Raw genomic sequence first — 15,386 nt, forward strand, 5'->3', positions numbered from 1 at the left:
TGTGTCTTTATGCAGATTGCTTCTTGTACCTGAGATGGCCTTCCACATTGAGGGTAAGCAGTCAAACGCTACGCCGTCTTAAGACCCTACAAGAAGACTGCATCGTCTTCTGTCATCTTGTCCCTAATCTATCCATCTCCCCAAGTAGGAATAAAGCTCCCGATTCCTGACGCCTTCAAGCACTTTTCACAGCACTTTTCGCATAGCGTGGCCTTTTACCTTATTTTTTCCGTGTCTCCTCGGTCTCTGCAACGTTATCATCTCGATTGCAAGACCCGAGGTTCATTTATCGTCGCGGTCACGCAGACCCTTGCACAAAGCAGACGGCTGCTCACACGGCTGGCATTTGATAGCATACCTGCTCAGTTTCTACAGGAAAAAAGCACAGTTCAAGTCTATTAGATTATACAGACATTCTCGACTGTGTCTTAATTTCTAACCATACAGGATAGATGGGCCTTGTGCGATTAATTTTACATGAGCAAGGCAGTTGATGTCAAAGGAGGAAAAAAATCAACACGGGCTTCACTTCTGATTTTGACACATGTATTTTCTTGGGCCCCCGGGCATCAAAGTCTCTCCCTGCAAGCTTTGATGCATCACTTCATTACTAATGAAGGTCTTTCTCAAACTCCTCCTGTTCACAACATCCAGCTTCCCTTGAAAGATCTGAACAAATGTCAATTGCTTCCTGTTCCAGTTCGTCACTCAAGATGCCTGACAGCATCGGATTTTAATGAAGGCCACCAGAGCGCCCAGTCCCCCTACCACCACCCTCTCCCCTTCTAGGCTCACAGCCACACGAGCACCGCTTTGACGATGTGGGTACAAGGGAGTCTGTCGGACAGATGTAATCACGAGCTACCCTCCATTTAACAACCCATTTAGCTGACGTGATGTCCTTTCGGCTAGGTGTTCGCGTACTTACAACTGTTCTTGACTGCCTGTAAAATTCTAAACCGGACTGAGCCATTTTTCTAAGCGTGTGCGGTGGTCATGTTCCTTGCGCAACCATCCAAGGTTTTTAAAAATGCTTTGTTATCTATCTAAATCGAATTACATTTAATTCCGAGTCTGTGCTCTTCTGGGTGGCAAGGAATTCAAGCTTGGTCATGTTTGAGGACTCCCCTGTTTCTGGGGCTCCAAACACTTGCTGAGGTTTTCTGTAACATCCAGATGAGAAGGAGGAGGGGATAGACGGGTTTAGAGAGAAATTCACGGCGGGGCGCCTCAGTGGCTCAATCTGTTGAGCATCCGATTGTTGATTTCGGCTCAGGCCGTGATCTCGCGGTGTGTGGGTTCAGGCCCACAAACGTCGGTCTCTGTGCTGACAGCTCAGAGCCTGCTCGGGATTCTCTCTCTCCCTCTCTCTCTCTCAAAATAAATAAATAAACTTTAAAAAGAGAGAGAGAGAAGTACATTGTGATTGTGTCTTAAATGTCCTCTATCTGAACTCAGGAGTTCCCTTAATGATTCAAGGATGGGTGACCTCCTCCTGCTCATTGTCAAACGGGCATCTTTTGAGGTAATTCTCAGTGCTATTCAGAAACAGCTACATGGTGCGGGGACTCAGTGCAAAAAAGCAAACTCAGAGCCTCTTGTTCGAATTTATTCAGAATTTCAAGACGGTGAGAGCAGGGCTTTAAACCAAGTCCCTTCTGAGCACGGGCCTGTGCACGCACATCCACGGAGCCCAACCTGCTACCATATTCTTGATGTCAGAATCCTGGGTCACCCCAAGTCACCTTATAAGAGTTCCGGTGAGGCTGGCTCTCTAAGGAAATAGTTTCTTGTCAATTACAGGAGCTACAAAGCCCAAGTACTCTTGCCTCTGGACCGGCCCTCCACCCCTCTCTTTAAACGGTGATCTGTTCTCCTCCTGGGACAGTCCAGCCCTTTGTCTTCTGGGACTTTAGGCCATAAAAACAAAGCCCCTCAAACCCCACCCTGGAGTTTAAGGTGGCTGCACTTCCCCAGGATATTGCTGTACAAAGTGAGTTCTAACAGCAAAGGCATCACCAGGGAGCTTGTTAGCAATGCAGAATCTTAGACCACGACCAGACCCCCTGCATCCAAATCAGCGTTTTGACAGGATCCGCAACCCTAGGACTCAAAGCATCGCTAATTCTCCTTGGGACAGAGGGCAAGGAGGGGAAAGATTAGTACTTCTTGTGTTTCCTTCTTCCACACCGAGAAAAACGTACAAACGCGTTGCCGTACCCAACGTATGGCAGCCAAGAAACTAGTTAACAACAGAATTGAGTCCCCGGTGTAGAGCCGGGAATTGCAAACTCAAATGCATCTAAGGGCCAGGAAGGTAACTGAAATGGGGAAGCCGGTTGTGGGTGAGGTGGTGGGGGGGATGCTGGAACTGGGGCAGACTGGGGAGAATGTTCTCTAACATAGTCATTGTGGTGGAGAAGCATGGATCCCCTGCCATGGATCTTCTCCCTCTTTTTTTTCCCTAAAGTTTATTTATTTATTTATTGAGAGAGAGAGAGAGAGAGAGAGAGAGAGAATCTCAAGCAGGCTCCACGCTGCCAGAGCCGAGCCCGATGTGGGGTTCGAACCCACGAACTGTGAGATCATGACCTGAGCTGAAGCCAGACGCTTAAAGGACTGAGCCACCCAGGCGCCCCTAAGCGTGACACTTTTTTTTTTTTTCCAGAATGTCCATTGGATTCTTTTTTGTACATCCCGAATCTCAAATGAAATTCATTAAAAAAAAAAATACATTCTCCGTCTTATTTATGATCGCCATTTTAAACTTCCCCAGGTACTCCTATATCTTATCTATCTTTGGGCTTGCTTCTATGATCTGATTCTTTTCTTGTTCTTCTCCCTTGCATGCCTTTTGACGGTTTTTTATTTAAGTTCGGCATTGTGAATAACGAATTTTGAGACCGATGATGATACGATGTTACTGTTTTCCCACAGAGGGAAAATAATGATGTGAATTCATTTTGGAAGGAATAAATACTAAGATGGAAAGGAGAACATCTGGATGGTAGTCCTGACACTCACTAGGAGCTATCAAAATTCACCCCCAGGGGCCTCTGTTAGCATTAAATGCTCTCTACCGGCTTGTTATGCGCGAGAGTTTACAATTCAATGATTTCCTACTGCTATAGTGATGTACGAAATCTCGTGGAAAGGAGAAGAATAAACAGTGTTTAAGTTTAATGATACCTTTCTGAGATGAGGAAACTCAAGCCCGAAACATCAGTTAACCTGCCTATGGTTGAAGAAATTACTTAGGACTTTCAAATCAGTTTCACTGTGGTGTATCAGTAAGCATATTTGTTTTAAGAAGCATATTTATTTTAAGAAGATTTTAAAGACGGTTAATTCCATTTTTCAGTGAGACTTTCGTGTTGGTGGTATTCAGTGAGTGCCTAGTAAATGCTATTTATTAATTTTGCAATAAAAATAGAGACGTGGTATTTGACTTCAACCGAACCCAAAAGCACCAACCATACTCCAACGCCCCCAAAGTTCTGGGGACTCGAATTTTACTCATTGTAGCAAATTATCCACAACCTGTGGTCACATGATCCTGTCCAGGTGCACACGCTCACACACACACACACACACACACACACACACATTCTTTTCTTCCATTCACACTGTTTTACTTCTGCTTTGCTGAGACTGTCACAAACATCCAAATAGGTAGCCAGTATCCAGATGACCGTGTGAAGCAGCCTTTCTCCTGACACAGGCAAAAAATGAAATGCCGGTGCTACTCATAGGTGGTACCAAAATGTACTTTTTTATACGCCGTATTGTGTACAAGAAATGTAGGCTATTTCTCAGTTATGAACATTCGCCAAACGCAGAGGTAAAGCAATAAAATAAGGGACGCCTGGGTGGCTCAGTTGTTGGGGTTGGGCGTCCGACTTCGGCTCAGGTCATGATCTCCCAGTGTGTGGGTTCGAGCCCCACGTGGGGCTCTGTGCTGACAGCCCGGAGCCTGGAGCCTGCTTCGGATTCAGTGTCTCCCTCTCTCTCTGCCCCTCCCCTGCTCACGCTCACTCTCTCTCTCTCTCCCTCCAAAAAATAAAGATTAAAAAAATTTTTTTTAATAAAAAAATAAAACGCATGACCATAACGAAACGCCTTTACCTGGTGACTTGAAATTTTTTACTTTGAAATGTCAAGCTTTTAGGCAACTATAGAGAATACATTTTGCAAACACTCATCTATTTGTTGTGAATTCACTGTTTTTAAATTCATTTCGTTTTCTATATTTCAGATCTAGTTGAAGCTTCTTAGGTAAATAGGCCCTTTCCATTCTTCACCCTCTTTTCCCCAGAATTAACCAGTAGCCCATGTGCATATTTACATGCATATTTTAAATTATACTTTATCCATGTTCATAAGCCATACATCGATTTATTTTGAATGTTTTCAAATTTATATAAGTATTACATTTTAAGTATTTCTCTACAATTTAGATGTTTATCCGAAATTTATATCTGGGGGATTTTTCCATGCCGTTAGAGGCAGTTTTAGTTCATTCGTTATTACTGCTGTATTATATTTCATTGTACGCGTGTATGAATTTATCCATTCTCCTACTGGTAGGCAATTAGGTTGATTTTAAGTTTTCTCTTCTGGAAACACTGTCATCGGTCATTCTCATAAGCCTGTTCTTGGCTCCCTGGGTAAGGGGTCCTCTAGTGTATTTCCCTTCAAGTAGAATTGTTGGATGCTGGATATTCTTATTTTCAATGTTATTAGGTAACGCGGCTTTCTTTTCTCAGGTGATCTTACCAATTTATAACCCCGCACCCGCTGTTGTGGCAAAGAGGTCCCATTGCTTCCCATTCTCACCTAATGTATTTTGTCAAATTTGTTAAGTTTTGCTGATGTGATTGAGAGTAGAATGGTATCTGGAATTTTAAACTTGTCGTTTCCCTGATCACTAGTGATATTGAACCTTTATTGAAATATGTTTCCAAACCATTCAAGTTTACTCTTCTGTGCACTGATTGCTCGTTGTGTCTTTTTTTATCAGTTTATAAGTAAGTGTTCTTTAAATAGTTTCAAATAGGGGCGCCTGGGTGGCTCAGTCGGTTAAGCGTCCGACTTCAGCTCAGGTCACGATCTCATGGTCTGTGAGTCCGTGAGTTCGAGCCCCGCGTCGGGCTCTGGGCTGATGGCTCAGAGCCTGGAGCCTGCTTCCGATTCTGTGTCTCCCTCTCTCTCTGCCCCTCCCCCGTTCATGCTCTGTCTCTCTCTGTCTCAAAAATAAATAAACGTTAAAAAAAAAATTTAAATAGTTTCAAATATATTTACTATCTTCTGGTCAATGGCTTTTCTCTTCACCTCGCCATAGTAACCAAAATTTAGTAATATTTTTTCTTTGTGTGATTTTGGGGTCTTCTGTAAATCTCAATACGTAACTTGAGGAAAAGAAGATATTCTTTCATAGTTTCTCATAACATATTATGTATGTATTTGCCTTTCATGTTTAGGAATTTTTCTTTTTCCAGCGGTCTTGAGATATAATCGACAAATAAAATCGTAAGATACGTAACGTAGACACCATGATGATTTGACATATGTGCACACGGTGAAAGGATTTCCCTCAATGGGTTGATCAACCCATACATCTCCTCACTTATTGAGGAGTTTCATCCTTTTCAATGTTATCCCTGTGGATTTTGTGTGATACAGCGTCTCATTTCATTTTCCCACCCAGATTATATATATCTCATTCCATTACAGGCTAAAGTATCATTGTCCTACACTTTGCATTGCATTATTTTCATTTGGGGATGTGTCTGTTTCCGAGCTCTTTAGCGGATATCTTTATTTATTAGTGTGTTAACACGAGACAACTTTAACTGTATACCTTTATAAAATATCTGGATATTTGATAGAACAATGGCCTCTCCCATGCCAATATTCATAGGATGTTCTTAGCTGTTTGCTATGCTATAGGAAGGTTGGGGTATACTTTTGAAGTTCCTTGAAAATATGAAGAAACCTTGCTTAGAATTGATTTCAATTCATAATTTAACATACAGAAAACCGATATTATCTTACTAGAGTTTCCATACCACAGGATGGGCGGCTCAAAGAACAAGTCTCACGGTACTTTAGGCGTAATGTCTAAGATCGACGTGTTGGTAGGGTTTTGTGTCTTCTTTTTTCTTTTTTTTAAATTTATTTCTTTCTTTTTGAGAGAGACAGAGTGGGAGACGGGCGGAGAGGGAGGGAGAGAGAGAATCCCAGGCCGGCTTTGCACCTTCAGCACGGTCGGATGCAGGGCTCAAATTCATGAAACCCTGAGATCATGACCTGAGGTGAAACCAAGAGGTGGACGTTTAACCGACTGAGCTACCCGGGCACCCCAAGTTTTGCGTCTTCCGATGTGATCACGCATACATACAGACGTTGTGTTGAATTTGTTAATACTTCATTCCAAATATTTGCATCTATTTTCCTGAATGAGTTTGGCCTATAATTTGAGTGTCTCATTCTTCTTGTTTTGTTTTGATCTCAAGGTTTTAGCACACTTAAAAACAAATCCTAAAAAGCAGCAAATCTCTAGAGGATGTATATAAGATTGTTTAGTGTGACCCACTATAAACATATCTGGGACTGGTGCTTTGGGGGTTGGAATCTGTTATCTGTTATCAGACTATTCGGCTTTTGTATGTATGATTCATTTTTGTTAACGAATATGTTGCAAATATTTCATCTATTTTTCAAATTTATTGGCATACAGTTGTTCAGGGTGTTGACACTATTTTTGATTCATGCTGTGTGGGTGGTTAGGTCCCACTTTCCCTTCCTAGTAGTATCTTTTTTTCCTTTTTCATTATCAGTTCCATCAGACTCGTGGCATTTTTATTAATCTTTCCATTCACTTTTGTTTATTCTGAATGAAGGTGAAACCTTCTTGATTTGCACTGCGTTCTAAGATTTGTCCTACCCAGACCTTTTCTCCTTCCTTCTCTCCCATCTACAGGGGGCAGGCTTGCATCAGAGTCAGATGACTCTGCTGGCCTTTTCCAGCGCCTGCCACGTCTTTCCTTTCTCCTAAATCTCTAAAAAGTCTAATCCCACCTTGGCATCTGCTTTGCAGAGGACCCAAACTGACACAAGTGGCGACAGGCAAAGAAGACAGCATCCACGACTCCTTGACACATAGTTCAGTGGCAAAATATGATTCAAGCATAGAAGCCATAGGAGGGGGGAAAATGCCCACGAAGGTAGCAGAGTGGCGGTTAAGGATCTTGCTAAGTTGTGTTGACACTCTGTGGAAGCTAATGAAGGCTGTTACCAAACCGTTGTGGTCTTAAGGGTGAGCACCAGAGAGGCTCCTTGGGGGCTTACAAAGAGCTTCTGAACTTCTGTTGCGGAGGAGGGGACATGGCTGAGCAGCAAACAGCACACTTAAGATCTAATAGGATTTCAGAGCTCCAGAGACTTCAAATGCTCAGTCGGGAAGGTCTGCATTGCTAAGTTAGGGCCACGGTTGAGGCAACTAGAGACACTGACGTATGGAATGCGGGCATCTTGATCGATGTCCCAGGGGATGTTGGTTCTGCACTGACACTTCAGAGTTCCCAGAGGTGGTCCCTCCCCAGTGTTGTTTAAAAGACACCGTGGAAGCCCTATTCCCCCTTGGCAGATGCCTTTTCTTCCTCCTGGCTGGTAGGCTGGTAACTAGTAAGTCCCTACATAGACCGACAGGACTATTGATGGGCCTGGTGAATAAGGGAGGTTAAAAGAGGAGGGAACAGCAGTAATTAGAGAACGTGTACCAGCAAAACCCAGAGGAATGTTTCAGAGGTTAGATTTTTGAGGGTGCTGACCATGGGAGCTAGAAAGTAAGACTTTCTCGGGACATGGGGTTGAACATTCTGGCAGGGACCCGGGGGGATGGCTTTCAAGGTCCTGAATAAAGCGATGCTCAGCCCTGAGAGGAGTAGGAAATCCTAAGAGGATGGTGAGGGACACGACCAGGGTGGGGGAGGTGGGCTTGCTGGGTGGATATGTTCTGAAAAGTCAGAAGATGTGCTAGAAGTTGATGTTTCATAGGAGGGCGGGAGGACCCGTGAGTCCGCAGGATCGTCAGGGACTTGCTGGTAAGGACACCAGCATCACCAAGATCTGTGGTGGCCTGCTCGGAATGCCAGGCTGATGGCAGGAGAGGTGTTCACAGGGCTGGGCACGCTAATATCCACAGGCATGGTGGCACCCCAAAAGTGACAGTATTAGGAGGTTATACTCAGCCACCATAAGCTAAGGGCCACAGTTACTACAATGACAAGCAAATGTGGGGAAGCATTTTGAAATGAAACAGACAAGCAGGCAACATCCACCACCAAAAGGACAAGAGTTGGAGGAGTAGAAGAGTGAAAGTGGTTGTTCTAATAAAAAGTTATTTCGGGGGGTGGGGGGTTGGTGCCTGGGTGGCTCAGTTCATTCCGCACTTACAGCCTGGAGCCCACTTGAGATTCTCTCTTCCCTCTCTCTCTGCCCCTCCCCTGCTTGTGCTCTCTCTGTCTCTCTCTCTCAAAAATAAATAAATAAACTAAAACAAGTTATTTTTGTAATGTTATTAAAAAAAAATAAATTATAAAGGAGGACTAGGTTTTTGCAACGCCCACCCCCCCCCCCCCAAATTCTATCTGTCCTTGAAAGCTCAGTGCTTTCGACCCATGGCCTTGGGTAGGCCCTTTTTTAACACTCAGAGAACTACTCTAAACACTCTCATAGTCCTGAATAACCTATATGGAATTATATCTTAAGATCACGACCTAGGCCTTCTACATAGGTCTTAAGTGTCTCTTAGATATATCAGGGATTTCAAAGTCATCTACTGCAAATCTCCCAGTGGTCAACAGAGCCACTGGGAGATCCTGCCAAACAGATGAGATCCTGAAATCTTATTCTCCACTACCCACCCCACTTCCTGGACATGAGTTCCCCAAACTTCACCAGTGATCAGACCACGGACGAATATGGCGCCACAATGGATGCTGTAGTCATGGACACAGGGACAGCGCTCCCAGCAGTGACAGAGCCTCGGACAGACTTCCTGTCTGAAGCCTTTCCTTGTCCTTACGTTTGTCAAGTGAAGGAGAAGTCCTATGTCTCTATTTTGGAGACTAGTAAATAAAGTTTCACAGATTGAATAATTTGAGGAGAGAAGATGGACCCCACAGTCAGGAAGAGGGTGTTTCAGTGCAGTTATGTGGAGCTTCATGAAAACAGCATAGAGAGAGGGAACTCTATTTTGTCTTAGTAGGGAATCAGAGAGCTAAAGGAAAAGTGTCCACAAGAAGAAATGTTTGAGGAAACGAAGGCTCGTCCAATGTCATCCACGTATTATACATTAGGACCCGAGCTCTGGTCTTCTTTACCCAAAGCCCGATTGTGTTTTATGAAACAGGACAACTGCAGGACAGATGTGGACCACAACAGACGACATAGCCTGAAGTTTGGCTGTAGTTTGAGACCTGCAGGCTTTGGGTGTGTTATGGGGTAAACTGGGTCCCCCAGAAAGATACGCTCAAGTCCTAATTCCCAGGACCTGTGAGTGTGACCTTATTTGGAAATAGGGTCTTTGTGGATGTAATCAAGTTACGAGGAGATAGTTGATGGGCCTTAACTTCCTCTTTGAGCGTCCTTAGGAGGGGATAAAAGACACAGACACCGAGACGGGGACACAGATAACAGGCACACAGCCACGTGAAGAAGACAGAGGCAGAGATCGGAGCTATGCTACCACATCCCAAGGGTCCTCTGGGGATACTGGAACCTGAAAGAACTAGGGAAGCATTTTCCCTGAGAGCCTCTGGAGGAAACGTGATCCTACCAATACCTTGGTTTTGGACTTCTGGCCTCCAAAACTGTGCAGGAAAATATTTTCGTTGTTTGAAGCTACCCCGCCGTGGCATTTTGTTGTAAGGGAGACGAGAAAAATAAGACAGAACTTGAGGACAAAGGAGAAAAAAAAGAAGTGTGCACGTTTCCAATGCCTGGAGGCATTGCTGGGTCCTCCTTCCGTATAAAGGTGAGCCCATCCTTGGGCAGTCACCGTGCCTGTCCATCACGACAGGTCGTGCGTTGCTCACACAGGCATGTTGAATGAGGCTGGATGGAGGCACTGTGTTTTGGGATTGTCCCAAGGGGGGGCCCAATATAAATGAGGATGAGGCACAGTCTAGGTGTAGCGTGCCCTGATGGAGGCTGAGTGGCAGGTGTGTAAGACCCTTTGCCTGAATCAGTGGGGGACAGCAAGGCCAGAAAAGCAGATTCCAGTGGTAGATTCTTCCAGGAGGACACTCTCAGGGAGTGTGAGAGAGATTTTTAAGCGTCCACAAAAATGTGTCGGTTTCCGGAAAGTACCTTAGTAGTGAGAACTTCAGGGAATTTTCCAGGCCAGTGCAGCCTGTTCGCTCAGAATTACACACAAAGGTGCACTGAAAACTCTGGCTTAACATCTGTACGCGCACAGCGTTCAGCCAGGATGGCATTTTGCACTTCTGTTCACAAATGAAGGCTGTGAAAACGTGAGAGAGACGAAGAGGCTTTGCACAAATCCTGGTGAGTGTGTGTGTGTTGGGGCGGCGGGGCCTGGGGGCGGGGTTGCTGGGATTCAAATGCAAGGCTTCTGACTTCATGTAAAAGATGCTTTCTATACCTTACACCTGCTGGTATGGCAACAGGTCGGTGGGAAAGAATAATTATGTCCTGCATCCTCGGGCCATGTAATATTGACTCATTAACAGCCAATCGATCAATCAATTTGAACAAATCAATCAGTTAGTGGCTTGAAGGCTTGAATAGGATGGGATCCATATATAGACAGACAGATAGATGATAGACAATAGATGTGGATACGTGCGTGGTGGGAGGTGTGGGTGTCGAGAAATATCCTCAGACGCTGTCTGGCACAGCATAGACTGTGAACAACGGAAGCCCCTGTGTTCCCCTTACAGCTTTACCTTTTTCCGTAGTTTTACGTCTTTCCATAAAGGAAGACAGAATATAGACATCACAGTCCTCTGGTACAATGCGGATCCTTCCATGATGGAAAGGAAGCTAACCGAGCCTAGAAATCTCCAGTGAACATGACACGCAGGCAGAGTAAAGCAATAAATCATCAAATGATCTGTCAGCGGATTCAGCCGCAAGTGTGTTTATCTACTCCCTTTTAAACAACTCTTTTAATGGCATCTCGCCGTTTCCCCCTTAGGAAATTATTTCATTGTATAATTGCCCTCGCTTCGAGTGAGATTTTCTTAATGTCCAATTTAAACGGCTGCTTTTTTTCCCGTCTCGAGTCATTGCTCTCTATTACGTGACTATTAGGCACCTTAAGTAGTGCTTCTCTCTTTTGAAAAGGATGAAATTGGCTTGTACGTTTCGTTTAGAAACGTGACCTCATTCTTGTAGATCAAAAAATGTAAAGCACTCGAAGAAGACAGGCGAGCTTCCTGTTTCTTGGGAAAATGGGTGATGTTCCTGCTGGTGAGTTTTTCTCCAGCTTAGAAACAATTCGTGGGGCTGATCCAATGAGTCAGATGGCACCAGACGCATGGTGTTTCTTCCGGGGTCCCTGTTACGGAAAGGTAAACACACTCATTTCTTCACGGAAATGTGAACCCCACAGGAGCGGAGATATTTTGCAGAGGAGGAGAACACAATTGCACAGACAGAGGTGCTTACTGACTTCCTTGCTCAAGAACACGGGGGAATCAGCTGCAGACTCCGTGTGCAAAAGAGACAGAACCACAAGAACTGGGGGGAGGGGGGGAGTTGCTCTCACAATCATGTTTTCTCGGGCCATTCATTTTTAAAAAAATTTTTTTACTGTTTATTTATTTTTTGAAAGAGAGAGAGAGAGAGCGAGCAAGCATGAGTGGGAGAGAGGCAAATAGAGAGGGAGACAGAATCTGAAGTGGGCTCCAGGCTCCGAGCTGTCAGCACAGAGCCCGATGTGAGGCTCGAACCCAAGAACCTCGAGATCATGACCCGAGCCACCCAGGCATCCCTCGGGCCATGTTTATTGGGGTGCCAGATGTTTAGCAAAACACAGGATTCAAATTTCGCACACACAAAATAGCTGCCTTATTTTGATTCTGAATTCCAGGACCTTTATATTTCTATGCCTCACCTTCTCCTCCCAGCCCCGCACGCCCCCACCCTCCAGACCCTGACGGAGTGAGGCCTTGAGCATTCTTAAACGTGACTCTCCTCCAACAGGATGCTACCCCGCTGCGTGGGTCGGTCTGGGCCTGCGTATCATCTGCACGTGCCCCCGCTGGGTTTGCTTCTTGATGGCCCATCAAATCTGGTTTCGGGGTTCACCCCTATTCAGAGTCATGTCTCCTCCTGTTTGCTCAATATCTGACCTCTCCTGACGCCTTCTATGCCAACGCTGACAGCAGAATGGAATAAGGCAGTAAAACAAAACCAATCAAATCGCGAACACAAACAGCAAAGCCTTCCCTGAGCTTCCGCAGCCAGGGAGTTGGTTAATATTGTCTTAGAGAATGCAGCCTCGTGCTCACTAGGGGCATCAGTTCCCTGTCAGGACATCAATCAGGAAATGATTGTCTGCCACCGAAGAATGTCAGATGCCTGCCACTCCCACTGTGCCCGCAGCGCCGAAGAATCCGGGGAATCCAGCTTTGGCCGCTGGTGACACAGAACAGCCGCGAGCCCTTTTTGAGAGGAGATTGGAGGTTAAGATACCCCACAGAGAGCCGATGATAAAGATTTGAACTTGAAACAAACACTGATGCTGAGAACTATGGGAAAATAATCTCCAGGCCCTAATGAGAACAACTTCCTTCGAAAAGAGGGTTTCGGGTAAAACGACATGGCAAGAAGCACAGAGTTTTGGTTTTGTGTAGAAGTGTCATCCGTAAGGGTACAGAAGTTTTGTTTTCCCCTGAGCTATAAAGGAAAAGTGTTCTCACCATTTATTTATTTATTTAAGTTTATTTGTTTATTTTGAGAGGTGTGTGTGTGTGTGTGTGCAAGCAGGGGAGGGGCAGAGAGAGAGAGAGAGAGAGGGAGGGAGAGACAGAATCTGAAACTGGCTCTGGGCAGTCAGCGTAGAGCCCAACACGGGGCTCTGTCTCACGAACCGTGCGATCATGACCTGAGCCAAAATCAGGAGTTGGATGCTTAACTGACAGAGCCACCCAGGTGCCCCCTCACCATTTATTAAAAAAAAAAAAAATATATATATATATATATATATAGTTTATTTATTTTTGCAAAGAGACAGTGTGAGCGGGGAGGGGCAGAGGGAGAGGGAGACACAGAGTCCGAAGCGGGCTCCAGGCTCCGAGCCATCAGCACAGAGCCCGACGTGGGGCTCGGACCCGTGAACCGAGAGATCGTGACCTGAGCCGCAGTCGGACGCTCAACCGACTGAGCCGCCCGGGGCCTCCCTCACCATTTATTTACACAAGGGGAACAGGACGTTGGTCTGCGATTTCACTGTGTGTTGGGTACGGGTACTGAATACTTGGTAGCCCTCCCACGTTGTCCCCTGTGCTCACTTGCCTTCCTTCACCCTGACGGGGGACGCTGACTGTGCCCTGTGATCGTAAGACACGGCACTTACGGGAGCAAGTTCCCGTCCGAGAGGGAGGCATCAGACCTACACAGCTGGGAAGCCTGGCCGTCCGTGCGACAGAGCTGCTCGGGGCTAAGAGCCAGGACTCATTTCCGACATCTCCCAACGAGGCGGATGGTAGCCGTAGTTCAACGACAAACCTCGACTCTCCTCGTGTTCATCTCCGCTTTTGAAAGAAGAGCCTTTTCAGGTCTAGCCCGTCCTCCTTTTTGAGGCCCGTGCTCCCTTAGGAACCATGGCTGGATCTTAGCATCTTTGATAAGATCTTCTCTATCTTTGACTCAGAAAGCCTCACGGGCCCCTGGGGACCTGTTAACTCTGCCTGGCTGTCAAGGTCCTGCCAACCAGGCCCACGGCACACCTGTAAGTCCTCCTCCCGTCCTCTTTTTCCATCTAGCTGCCTCCCACCCCAACCAGCCTGGATGAGAAAGGCCACACATTTCTGTTCCTTTCTTTTGCTTTCAGGCATTTCTCTCCGCTGGGGTTGTGATCCACCCACATCATGTGTGTGCCCACATTCTGTCTAACCGGCGCAGCCCAGGTCAAAAGCCTCTTCAAACGTCAGCCAGAAGTCATCTGCTCCTTCTCAAAACTCCTGTATTTTATGTCTATTTATTTATTTTGAGAGAGAGAGAGAGAGGGAGGGAGAGAACGCATGTGAGCAGGGGAGGGGCAGAGAGAGAGAGAAAGAGAGAGGGAGAGAGAATCCCAAGCAGACTCCACGTTCATCACGAGCCCGACACAAGGTTGGAGCTCACGAACCTTGACCTGAGCCAGAATCAAGACTCGGGTGCTTTACCAACAAAGCCATCCAGGCAGCCCTAAAATCCCATTTTTACATGAGGGCTAGATTTCTAGTCATTGATAGGCTGGTATATAATTTAGTCTGAAAACTCGTAAACTTCCTCAAGGCAGGGCCTCCGTGGCCTGGCACAACATCTTGAAATCAGTAAGTACCTGATAAAAGCTGGCTGAATAAAAAAAAAAAATGCGTAAACCACTCTTGTTTTCTTTCACACTCACAGAGAGGTGTGCAAGATCATTGGAGATAACTACATCTATACATCTATATGGTCACTATAATTTTAGATATAAACATAAATATAAATTCGTTCAACATTAAGAATTCAAAAAAAAAAAAACTAGCCCAGAAATATCGGCAACACGGCATTACCTTCTGGGCTCACACTTGTGGAGGAAAAAAAGACACACTAGAGCAGTTACCAACAGAAGTCATACTGGGAACTAGGATTGGATATTACGTGTTGGTATATAATGTAGTTTCTATAGAGATAAAAGAACTGTGTTTGTATTCCTTTTTAGGGGTCTGTAATAAAATGTTTCATATATATGTTCCTGGGGCGCCTGGGTGCCTCCGTCGGTTAAGCGTCTGACTTCGGCTCAGGTCATGATCTTGCGGTTCGTGAGTTCGAGCCCCGCATCGGGCTCTGTGCTGATGGCTCGGAGCCTGGAGCCTGCTTGGGATTCTGTGTCTCCCCTTCTTTATATACCTTTCCCCCACTGGTGCTCTGTCTGTCTCTCTCTCTCAAAAATAAATAAACATTAAAAAAGTTTTTTTTTAACATACGTTCCTCATAATACTATTCGTTTGACACAGTGTGTGAAAAGAAAGGAATTGTGTTCAACCAGGCGTGAGAAACCATGCAAAGTACCCCTCCTGCTTGGAAACTCATAATCTAAAGTGATATGGTAACGGTTCCAGAAACCAGACTCTTTCAAAGGATCGCTCGAACTTCATTAACCT

This window comes from Panthera pardus, unplaced genomic scaffold (genome assembly GCF_024362965.1).
Source record: "Panthera pardus isolate Hobbes unplaced genomic scaffold, ASM2436296v1 HiC_scaffold_16, whole genome shotgun sequence".
NCBI lineage: Eukaryota > Metazoa > Chordata > Mammalia > Carnivora > Felidae > Panthera > Panthera pardus.